The following is a 12629-nucleotide window of genomic DNA, read 5'->3' as shown; positions in this document are numbered from 1 at the left end:
TGGATTATGAGTCAAGATAAGTGTGGTGCAGGAAAAGCACAGCAGGTAAGGCAGCATCCGAGGAGCAGGAAAATTGATGTTTCGGGCAGGAGCCTTTCATCAGGAATGAGGAGCCCTGATGAGTCTTGACTCATAATCCAGAGACACAGGTTAAAATCCTGAGTATGTGGGTTCAAATTTCATCATGGCAGATGGTGATATTGGTCTTCAAGTTGTAAATCTATAATTCAAAGCTGGACTACCTTTGTCCATAAAACCAAGAGTCAAGATTAGAGTGGTGCTGGAAAAGCACAGCAGGTCAGGCAGCATCCGAGGAGCAGGAAAATCGACTTTTCGGGCAGGAGCCCTTCATCAATTCTTCTGCTCCTTGGATGCTGCCTGACCTGCTGTGCTTTTCCAGCATCACTCTAATCTTGACTCTAATCTCCAGCATCTGCAGTCCTCACTTTTGCCTCTCTGGATTACGAGTCCATGACACTACCACTATACCCTCACCTCCCATAAACCACATAAAGGTCTGACAGCCAAACAAATTTGCATCATGAATCTGAGTAGATTTCATGTTTGGTACCCGTCAAGTTCATTCAGTTGCTTGGTTTGGAACTGTACTGAGTACATGATGTAAGAGCCAGATTTTCTCTGCAACCTGTTAAACATGTCAGCAGCTATCCCATACTTACAGATTATAGGCTTCCCAGGTCACTGCAATTTCTAATAGTGATTAGTGTACAGTGTCTATTTGAAGATTGACATCGCAGTTTTTCCATCCAGCCTCTCCAATTATTTGGCAGCACAGAACAAATATGATTATTGAATATAATGGAGTTAGCAGACTTTGTGGCATTCTCACAGTCAACTCCATTTTTGCAGTAATTTACTTTCACACCTTCTTGTCCAATTTTCTGTATCTAGCTGTCACACTATAATTTCTGTTATAAGTCTTTAACCGGGGGAAAAGTCTATATTGTTTATCACAACATAGACTCATCAGTGAAAGATATACATCCTGCACATCAATAGTGGATCGGGCCAAATTGGTTATTTCAGCTGATCCTGGTGAAGACTGCAGTAGAATTGGGGATGTATCAGAGTTTCCATATGTGAAGTTCCCTGGTTGAGACATTGTTACTTGTCCAACGTGTCAAGGAAGAATTCCAAGAGGTGGGTATTCCTGAGTACTCTTATTTGCATTTCATTCAAGTACTGTATAATGTTTGTATTGATGAATTGTTAACAAATATTTTATAAAGTGAAACTGTTCACATTAGCAGTAACTAAGATCTTTGGTTGATTTGGTTGGTGATTGCTAAAGCAGACATATTTGTCAAACTTAATCCTACAGTTCTTAACTTAAAACGTCAGGTGGAGATGGACTTCAGCATTTCAACATGCAGTCTTAGCATTCATTTTGCCATTGCCATAACTGTTATTATTATGAATTTAGTTTTCAAAGATATTATAAAAGTTTTTCAGAGCTCCACAAGACTTAAATACATTGTAAAAGAGATCATGAAAGATATAATAACTCTCTGGTATTTTACATTAAAATTCAAGATGGCAGCGCTAGCACTGTAGGTAGGTGTTAGGGCTACTGAGCTAATCTACTCCATGCTGGCCTCATCCATCGCACCTACTTTCTCCATTTTCATCTTTTTCTTCTTCTTTTCTCTTTCCTTCATCTTCTGACATCGTGAGGAAGCCAGAGGGGTGTCAGACAGAGCATGGCTGCAGAAATGACAGTGGGCAGTGCAGGACTCTTGGCTGCGGTATTTCCAGAGAGTGGACTTGGCAGATCGTTGTCTGTAATGAAGTACTTTTACAAAGCTTTATTTTTTGGGTGTGTACAGTACTGGCCATATTTCTTGTCCATCCCTGGTGTCCCTTATGGTAAGGTCAACCCATTTGGCAGGGGAGTTGTGTGTAGACCTGATTGGGTATATATGTCTAATAGTTGTTTGGAAGAACGTTAGTAAGCCCCTTGGGATTTTGTTAGAATTTGACAGGCTAAGTAGTATTTCTAAGTACGTGGAATGACTTCTGTGGGTTACATCAGGATAAGAAATCCTTTGTCTATTCACCCTCTCTTCTCATCATTCCTCCTTCCAGCATAGACATTTTGTTTAGGGAAGTGTCTGTTCAATTGCCCTCCCTCTTTCTCACCACTTGCTGCTGGAGAGCCCATTACAATGGAAGCTGGATGAGATACTCAAGCAAATTACCACAGCAGACTGAACTAATGATGTATCCAAACTATAATATCGGACATTGCAGTCAGCAAACAAGTAGAAGTATTTTGTTTGGTTTAAAACACTAGCCTCATGGCCAGCTTGATTGCAAGCCAACAATATATGCCACTATTAAAGTAACTCTTCCTGAATCAGATACGAGTTTCAATGATACTATCTCCTACTTGTGTATGGATGCAAGAACATAGATTTCGCCTGAAGCAGTTAATTAGAGATTAATTGCAGTACTGTATCCACTTGTCAAGCGAATAGAGACATAATTGGATAAGAAGTGATACTGTGCAATTGTATAAGTAAACTATTTTTATTAACATCACTTCAGGCTTCACCTAAATTTTTGCTCTGCATAAAGTTCCAACATACTCTTAAGGTGGAAGTTTCTGCCGATAATATTCATACATGAATAAATTATGCATTTGATTTATATTTTCTTTTCTTCAACGTAACATTAGAATGAATGGCAGTGTATAGCAAGATATTTTTTGTTAGTACATACCATTGAAGAAAGGATGGTACCACCAGGAACTCAGACACTGTTTTACTCTGTGTAAAGATCATACCTGGCACTTGCTTTCATTCCACACAACGGGTGGATTAAACGTTGTTTGCTTGACTCGGTTGGCTGGATGGTTGTTTTGCAAAAGCTATATGACACCAGCAGTGTGGGTCAGTTCCCATCACTGGCTGAGGTTACTATGAAGGACTCTTCTTCTCAACCTTTCCCCCTGCCTGAGGTTAAATCTAATGAGAGAACAGCTCCATGGTCGAGTAAGACTATGGCATACAATGCAATAAGTCAGGTCAATTCTTTTTCACTAATTGTGAAGCAGATTCTAAATAAAATTAATTTCACTTAGGAAATAGAATTATTCTGAATTTGTTCATAAAATTATTTTGACACATTGGGCATAAAATTGTTAGGAGGTTTTCAGCAGTGTTAAGAAATCTGTTTAAACTCAATTAAATGATTCCTCATATGTTAGGCTTGCATGTTGTCCGAATACAAGTTCATTGCTCAGTCACCAATAGAATAATAACTATTATAGCTGTACAGTAGACTTACACACCTGGTTTTCCTGCAGATCCTGAGAAATTAATCTTGGCTTCCATTGATGTTGGACTTTCAATTGTCCTGCGAACTCTAATGGCTGCAATTGTTACATTATTCTCTTCAATGCAAATGTACCAATCATATGACAAGGATTGATGTAACAATAGCTGAAACATAAGTGGGTGCTGACTGCTTACCTTCCTCTGACCCAAAAACCAAACAGCAAAAAAAAAGCCGGTCTATAATAATAACAGGCAGCATGAAAAGGTGGAACTCCTGCCCTACACTTGAGAGGAATTCTCCCCTTTTAGAGATGCCAACAATTCAGATTGGTTGGCTCCTCCTCAGTCCACGCAGCACCAGAACATGAAAATGGGGGCTACCAGAAATGCACGTAAAGCCTTAAGAAGTCAGCCTTTGATCCTCCAGTGCAACAAGTCAGGAAGGGGAGGATTTGTCCAACTTAGGGGGGAGGGGTAGCATTGTGGGGGGAGCTATTTGATTCATTTTTGGGATGTGGTCATGGCTGACTGGGCCAGCATTTATTGTCCATTCCTATCTGCTGTTGAGAAGGTAGTGGTGAGCTGCCTTCTTGAATCACTGTAACTCATATGATGCAGGTACACCCACAATGCAGCTCGGGCAGGTGCTCCAGGTTTTTGACCTAGTGATACTGAAGGAATGACAAGTATATTTATAATATCAAGTAGCTAATTTCCTTCCTCTGTTCAAGAAGGAAACTAGGGATAATCCATTAAATTATAGACAGATGAGTCTCACATCCTTGGTTGGGAAGCAATTAGACAGGAATCTTAGAAATAGGATTTATCGGTGTGGACTGTTTGGGCCGAAGGGCCTGTTTCCACACTGTAGGGAATCTAATCTAATCTAATTTACACTTATTTGGAAAAGCATGGCCTAATGAGGGGCAGTCAACATGGCTTTGTGTGAGACAGAACTTGATTGATTTTTTTGAGGAGGCAATGAGAGTGATTGATGAGGGTAGAGCAATGCATGTTGTTTGCATGGATTTTGGTAAGGCTTTTGACAGGGCCCATCATGGTAGACCCATCCAGAAGATTAAGATGCATCGGATAAACAATAACTTAGCCATTTGGATTCAGATTTAGCTTGCCCATAAAAGGCAGAGTGTAGTGGTAGAACAGTGTTTTTCTGGCTGGAGGTCCATGGCTAGATGTCCTGCAGGGATCCTTACTGGGACCTCTGCTGTTTGTGATATATATAAATCACTTAGATAAAATGTAGGTGGTTGGGTTAGTAAGTTTGCAGACAACACAAAGATCAGGGGAGTTGTGGATAATGTAGAATGTTGTCAGGTGCATCAGGAGATAAATCAGAGTATAGGAGTTGGGAGGTCATGTTGCGGCTGTACAGGACATTGGTTAGGCCACGGTTGGAATATTGAGTGCAATTCTGGTCTCCTTCCTATTTCAAGTTGTGAAACTTGAAAGGGTTCAGAAAAGATTTACAAGGATGTTGCCAGGGTTAGAGGATTTGAGCTATAGGGAGAGGCTGAACAGGCTAGGGCTGTTTTCCCTGGAGCGTCAGAGGCTGAGAGGTGACCTTATAGAGCTTTACAAAATTATGAAGGGCATGGATAGGGTAAATAGACAAAATCTTTTCCCTGGGGTCAGGGAGTCCAGAACTAGAGGGCATAGGTTTAGGGTGAGAGGGGAAAGATATAAAAGAGACCTAAGGGGTAACTTTTTCACACAAAGGATGGTACGTGTATGGAATGAGCTGCCAGAGGATGTGGTGGAGGCTGGTACAATTGCAACATTTAAGAGGCATTTGGATGGGTATATGAATAGGAAGGGTTTGGAGGGATATGAGCTGGGAAAAGACTTTGTCTATTTACCCTATCCATGCCTCTCATAATTTTGTAAACCTCTATAAGCCGCTGCTGGAGTATTATGTGGAGTTTGGCTTGCCACTCACTAGGAAGGATATGTTTGCATGAGAGATGGTCCGGAAGAGATTCATCAGGATTTTGTCTGCACTGGTGCAATTTGACTATAAAGAGGGACTAGATCGGTTAGGGTTGTTTTCCTTTGACAGAAGGCTGAGGAAAGGGGCCTCATTGAGGTACATAAAGTTCTGAGGGGCATAGATAGGGTAGAAAGGGAGAAATCTTTCACCTTAGTAGAAGGGTCAATAACCAAGGGCCAGTTTTAAGAAAAGGAGCGTAAGATTTTGAGGGGATTTGAGGTAAAGTTTTTCAGTCAGAGGGTTCTGGTTATCTGGAACTTATTTTTCAATTGCTGCTGCAAGACCAACAATATGAGGAGCTTTAAAAGCAAACATTACACACGCTGCAGGACATGGACCTGCAGGCTCCCAAATCCCTGGCCATCCTAAACCATTGGACATTTGTTTGCTCCCTGCCCAGATATTGCTGAACCACTCTTCTTTTAACACGTTCTCAAAGGAAAGTGCAGGAATGTTGTAGAATGAGGAGCAATGGTGTCAGCAGGACCCATTTTCCTGTTTATGTCTTGCTTCCAGCCTCCCAGCACAAACATCGATCCGGGGTGCATGCTGTGTGGCCACGAAATAATATATCATGCTGACACAGTTACATTCGGGGTTATGCAGAGAGACAAACAACAGAGAGAAACAAAAACAGTGTGATTTATTGAAACGTAACAGATTTCTCTCTGTTGTTTGTCTCTCTGTGTAGTCCTGAACATAACTGTACTAATAAAACACCCACAATAAGTATTTTTCTTTTCCTCCCTTGTCCTAACCCTGATTCCACAGCTATGGTGGATGGAGCTTACTCAGCCATGGAGCCTGTTGACCCGGGAGGTTTGGTTAGGCATCCCAGGGGCATTTGTGTTTTGGTAACACCAGGCATGTCATGGGTCTTCTTGCTAGCTGCAAGTGAACCCTTCTCTTTTGGCTCTATTGTGAGCTGTCTTCTCCTGGAATGAAAGAAAGGGAAGTAAAAATGAGTGGCCCAGCTATTGATGCTAGTTCCGGTGATCGAGAAGTGGTGAGGTATTCTGAGGGAGTCATGGGCGGTGCAGGGTTAATGGTGCAGGAGGTTTAGGAGTGATGTGTAAAAGCAATTAGGGGAAAATGTTGCAGAAAGTGAAAGAGCATGAGAAATGGTGGGAGGTGGGTCCAATTGCAGACAGAGAGAGATTGTGAGGTTGCAGAATGAAGAATGTGGTACTTAACCTGGCACAGCAGCGAGCGTCATTGGCCATTCCTCCAGACCATGGAGAAAGCAGTGACTCAGGTGATGACCTTAGACCAAGCTGCCAGGATTTCGTGGTGTGGCCTCCTCGCCAGGCCTCCAGAAAGAGGAATCCTCTCCTTTGCAGCCACTCTTCCACCGGGACCTCCAGGTCTCTGTCAGAGAATTCTCATGCCATCTTTCCTTTCTCAGGCATCTTGAGAAAACGTCCTTGACTAAGCAGGGCAACTTTGGAATGCCAGGGTTTATCCAGCTGCACACAATTGTTTAAATATGGTATGATAATTAGAGATACTGGATTGTTGGCAGATGTCCAGTGAATGGCGAAATTTTCCATGAATGGCCTGTGGTAAGATGGGGATGAAATCAGGCATGAGGGATGCCATTATGATAGCTAACGGAACAATTTTGATAAGATATAGTGAGAAATCTCCCTGGGCCGCATGGCGAAAAATCCCCTAATAAACTTGATGCAATTCACAATTAATCAAAAAATGTAAGATTAAGCTGGTTATCTCCCACTCCCAAGCATTCCTTTTTTTTAAGGAAACCATATAAATAAATAAAGCCTCTCATTAAGATACCTGTATAGTTCTCAGCTTCAGCAAATAATCCAGAAAGAGGTTACCCATTGTTTGTAACTTGTACTGATTATTCTGACCTTATTAAATATATGGAACAAGCTGCCAGAGGAAGTGGTGGAGGTGGGTACAATTACAACATTTAAAAAGCATCTGGATGAGTACATGAATAGGAAGAGTTTACAGGGATATGGGCCAAATTCTGGCACGAGGTCAAATTGAGATGTCTGATCAGCGTGGACAAGTTGGACTGAAGTATGTTATCACGCTGTATGACTCTATAAATTACATTGGGTTTATTAATGTGGCTACCAAGCTAGGTACTTCCATTACCTTACATTGAAAATTTAAACTCCCAAACTATTTTCTTTCCTAAAATATAAGAAATTATAAATTTTAAAGAGACAAATTAGTTTTACAGGATATCACCTTTTCTTTACAAATTGTACTCCCTGCTATAAATTAACACAACACAAAGTCAGAATGCACAGTGAGTCTTTGAACCTTCCAACTCTCATTCTCTCTGAGTCCTTATGTTTCCTGACCCTCTCTCTATTTATGCTCACCCTGGCCAAGGTAGGTTTGCACTCTACTTATTTTTAACATTCATAAAGAGGCTCATTCCCCAATCAGAAGGTCAAAGCCTTCATCAACCTTAAACTAATGGCTTTTAATTAACCAGAAGATGTTTAATTTCCATTCTGATAATGGTTCTTCTGCATCGTTTTTTTTGTGGAACAGGCAGAATATTAAAAATAATTCTCCAGTGATTAGCATATTAAAATAATGTGCTATAATATTCAACTGACAATGTATAGTTGCTCTGAACTGAGGTGTCTAAAAACTGCTTAAGACACCAAGGTGGTCGCATGTCGGTAGTAAAGCTTTGTTGAAGTGCATGATGGGTGAGCTCAGCACAGCATAACAAACTTAAATCTCACACTGGCTTTTGTCAGTGAACACTAACAGAGGATGGCTGGCTCAAAATGCTTCATGCTGAGGGGTTGGCATGTATGTAATAATGCTCTCCAGGTAATATCTTTGCTCCAAACTGCTCCTCGCCGTCTTCTTGCTGCTTTATCTGGCTGCTATTGGGGACATTCTGTTGCAACTCAGTGTGAAATTCTGTTTTAGGAATTTTTAAAATGCTGATTTTCATCAGCTGCTGCTTGGCGTATGGACAGCATCTCAGAAATGCTGACTGCTGAAAATGAAGACAGTCATCAACAGTGGGTCTAAAATTTCCATATGTAACAGTGGGGTCTGGATGGATGCTGCTGACTCAGGCACCTTACACCTCCCTTCCAAAACAAACAGAAAAATAGACACATACCATAAAGTGTGCAGAAATAATGTTGCACAAAGCTCCCATCACCAGAAACCTACAAATAAATCAGCAAATGGGTCCTCTATATTTTGAAGGTGTTCTTAAACAGCCACGAACACAACTTATGTTATGACAATTTTTAATGGAGCAAAACTTGGATAAATCTTAGCACATAGGATATTAGCTGTGGTCTGCCAGCTCAGCTCCTGGACATCTCTGCAGGAGTCTCTCAAAATATTGTCCAAGGTTGAACTATCTTCAGCTGCTTCATCAATGACCTTCCCCCTATCATAATGTCAGAAATGGGGACATTCCCTGCGGATTGCACAACGTTCAGTACCGTTTGTTACTCCTCAGAAGGTAAAGGCTTCCATATCCAAATGCAGCAAGACCTGAATACTATCTAGGCTTGGACTGGCAAGTCGTAAGTCATATTTGCACCAAACAGCTGCCAGTCAATGGCCATCTCCAACAAGAGAGAATCTATCCATCATTCTTTGATATTCAATGGCATTGCCATTGCTGAATCTCCCACTACCAACATCCTGGGATTTATCATTGATAAGAAAGTGAACTGGACTGGGCATATAAATGCTGTAGTCAACAGAGTAGTCCTGAGGCTAGGAATTCCACAGCAAGTGACTCACCTCCTGACTACTCAAAGCCTGTCTGCAAAGTCAGACCAGGCATATATGGAGTGTGATAGAATACGAGGTAAAAACAATGACTGCAGATGCTGGAAACCAGATTCTGGATTAGTGGTACTGGAAGAGCACAGCAGTTCAGGCAGCATCCGAGGAGCTTCGAAATCGACGTTTCGGGCAAAAGCCCTTCATCAGGAATAAAGGCAGTGACCTGGAGCGTGGAGAGATAAGCTAGAGGAGGGTGGGGGTGGGGAGAAAGTAGCATATAGTACAATGGGTAAGTGGGGGAAGGGATGAAGGTGATAGGTCAGGGAGGAGAGGGTGGAGTGGATAGGTGGAAAAGGAGATAGGCAGGTAGGACAAGTCTGGACAAGTCATGGGGACAGTGCTGAGCTGGAAGTTTAGAACTAGGGTGAGGTGGGGGAAGAGGAAATGAGGAAACTGTTGAAGTCCACATTGATGCCCTGGGGTTGAAGTGTTCCGAGGCAGAAGATGAGGCATTCTTCCTCCAGGCGTCTGGTGGTGAGGGAGCGGCGGTGAAGGAGGCCCAGGACCTCCATGTCCTTGGCAGAGTGGGAGGGGGAGTTGAAATGTTGGGCCACGGGGCGGTGTGGTTGATTGGTGCGGGTGTCCTGGAGATGTTCCCTAAAGCGCTCTGCTAGGAGGTGCCCAGTCTCCCCAATGTAGAGGAGACCGCATCGGGAGCAATGGATACAATAAATGATATTAGTGGATGTGCAAGTAAAACTTTGATAGATGTGGAAGGCTCCTTTAGGGCCTTGGATAGAGGTGAGGGAGGAGGTGTGGGCGCAGGTTTTACAGTTCCTGCGGTGGCAGGGGAAAGTGCCAGGATGGGAGGGTGGGTTGTAGGGGTGCGTGGACCTGACCAGGTAGTCACGGAGGGAACGGTCTTTGCGGAAGGCGGAAAGGGATGGGGAGGGAAATATATCCCTGGTGGTGGGGTCTGTTTGGAGGTGGCGGAAATGTCGGCGGATGATTTGGTTTATGCGAAGGTTGGTAGGGTGGAAGGTGAGCACCCGGGGCGTTCTGTCCTTGTTACGGTTGGAGGAGTGGGGTCTGAGGGCGGAGGTGCGGGATGTAGACGAGATGCGTTGGAGGGCATCTTTAACCACGTGGGAAGGTAAATTGCGGTCTCTAAAGAAGGAGGCCATCTGGTGTGTTCTGTGGTGGAACTGGTCCTCCTGGGAGCAGATCCGGCGGAGGCGGAGGAATTGGGAATGCGGGATGGCATTTTTGCAAGAGGTAGGGTGGGAAGAGGTGTAATCCAGGTAGCTGTGGGAGTCGGTGGGTTTGTAAAAAATGTCAGTGTCAAGTCGGTCGTCATTAATGGAGATGGAGAGGTCCAGGAAGGGGAGGGAGGTGTCAGAGATGGTCCAGGTAAATTTAAGGTCAGGGTGGAATGTGTTGGTGAAGTTGATGAATTGCTCAACCTCCTCGCGGGAGCACGAGGTGGCGCCAATGCAGTCAACAATGTAGCGGAGGAAGAGGTGGGGAGTGGTGCCGGTGTAATTGCAGAAGATCAACTGTTCTACGTAGCCAACAAAGAGACAGGCATAGCTGGGGCCCATACGTGTGCCCATGGCTACCCCTTTGGTCTGGAGGAAGTCGGAGGATTCAAAGGAGAAATTGTTAAGGGTGAGGACCAGTTCGGCCAAACGAATGAGTGTCGGTGCAAGGGTAGTGTTGGGGACGTCTGGAGAGGAGAAAACGGAGGGCTTGGAGGCCCTGGTCATGGCAGATGGAGGTGTAGAGGGATTGGATATCCATGGCGAAGATGAGGCGTTGGGGGCCGGGGAAACGGAAGTCTTGGAGGAGGTGGAGGACGTGGGTGGTGTCTCGAACGTATGTGGGGAGTTCTTGGATTAGGGGGGATAGGACAGTGTCGAGGTAGGTAGAGATGAGTTCAGTGGGGCAGGAGCATGCTGAGACAATGGGTCGGCCAGGGTGGTCAGGCTTGTGGATCTTGGGAAGGACGTAGAACCGGGCAGTGCGGGGTTCCCGGACTATGAGGTTGGAAGCTGTGGGTGGGAGATCTCCTGAGGTGATGAGGTTCTGTATGGTCTGGGAGATGATGGTTTGGTGATGGGGGGTGGGGTCATGGTCAAGGGGGCGGTAGGAAGAGGTGTCCTCGAGTTGACGTTTGGCTTCAGCGGTGTAGAGGTCAGTGCGCCAGACTACCACTGCGCCCCTTTGTCCGCTGGCTTGATGGTGAGGTCAGGATTGGAGCAGAGGGATTGGAGAGCTGCGCGTTGTGAGGGTGAGAGGTTGGAGTGGGGGAGGGAGGTAGACAGGTTGAGGCAGTTAATGTCCCGGCGGCAGTTGGAAATGAAGAGGTCGAGGGCAGGCAATAGGCCAGCACGGGGTGTCCAGGTGGATGCAGTGTGTTGGAGGTGGGCGAAGGGGTCTCGGAAGGTGGGCGGGAGTCCTGATTGTGAAAGTAAGCTCAGAGGCGGAGGCGACGGAAGAATTGTTCGACGTCACGGCGTGTATTAAATTCATAGAATACTCCCAACTTGCCTGAATGAGTGCTGCTTGAACAACACTCAAATTTGACACCATCCAGGTCAAAGCAGCCTACTTGATTAGCACCACATCTACACGCGTTCACTTGCTCCACCAGTTATCAGTGATGCACTACCCTCTGGAAGGATAACAGTTGTAGATGCATGTGAACAACACCCAACTGTAAGTTCCATTCAAAGCTTCATCTTAACTTGTCAATATATGGCTGTACCTTCACTGTTTCTGGATTAAAATTCTAGAACCCCCCTTCCTAATGGCATTGTGAGTCTACCTCAGCTGCAGCTGATCACCACCATCTCCTCAAGGGCACTTAGGAATGGGCTGTAAATATTGGCCTGACCAGTGGCATCCACATTCCCTGAATAAATAAAAATAACTTTAAGCAGGAGGTTTTCAAGGCTGAGTTACTACAAAAAATTTGACACTGTCACAAAAGGACCAACAGCTTGATGAAAGAGATAAGATTTTTTTAAAGAGCGTGTTAAAGAAAATCAGAGATGTTGAGAGATTTAAGGAGGAAATTCCAGAGCTTGGGGCTTAGGCAGCTTAATGTACAGCCGCTAATGGTACAATGAATAAAATCAGGAAAGTGTAAGAGGTTGAAAATGGAATTGTGTTTATCACAAATGGTTTTAAGTGCTGGAGAAGCTCACAGGGATAGGTTGGAGTGAGATTGTGAAAGGCTTTGAGAACAACAATATGAACTTTTGCACTACAGGCATTGCAACAGCAGCAGAATCACTCACTAAATATTTTCCTATGCTGCAAGATGATGCAACATGTAACTGTATTGCAGATTAATCTAAACTCATTCAAAGTAGGTCACATTTGGGCCCTTCTGAAGTAATCTAATTAAAACAATTCAGATACACTGGGGCTAATTGATGTTAATCTGCTCAAAACAGCTAAGAACATGCCATGATGTATTTTGCTCATGAACTCAAAATTTGTGGGTCAATTTTGCAACATTATTTTTGGCTCCAGAAGCAGAATTAGATTGAGAAAAGAGAGCA

At 43.9% G+C, this 12629-nt stretch overlaps 1 long non-coding RNA gene across 1 annotated transcript in view; it reads left to right on the top strand.

Moving 5' to 3' along the window:
• The first annotated feature begins 781 nt into the window (after nucleotides 1-781).
• LOC148149106 (uncharacterized) overlaps nucleotides 782-12629 on the top strand; it is a 32188-nt gene continuing 20340 nt past the window's right edge. Inside the window, exon 1 of the long non-coding RNA XR_015758018.1 lies at nucleotides 782-1161. This is a non-coding gene — a long non-coding RNA (uncharacterized LOC148149106). The remainder of the gene's footprint in view (nucleotides 1162-12629) is intronic.

This window comes from Chiloscyllium plagiosum, unplaced genomic scaffold, assembly GCF_037043375.1.
Source record: "Chiloscyllium plagiosum isolate Xiang-an unplaced genomic scaffold, Cpla_swu_hap1 HiC_scaffold_9, whole genome shotgun sequence".
In the NCBI taxonomy this organism is placed as follows: domain Eukaryota; kingdom Metazoa; phylum Chordata; class Chondrichthyes; order Orectolobiformes; family Hemiscylliidae; genus Chiloscyllium; species Chiloscyllium plagiosum.
The sequence above is the reverse complement of the archived record's forward strand: the minus strand, read 5'-3'. Positions and strand labels throughout refer to the sequence as shown.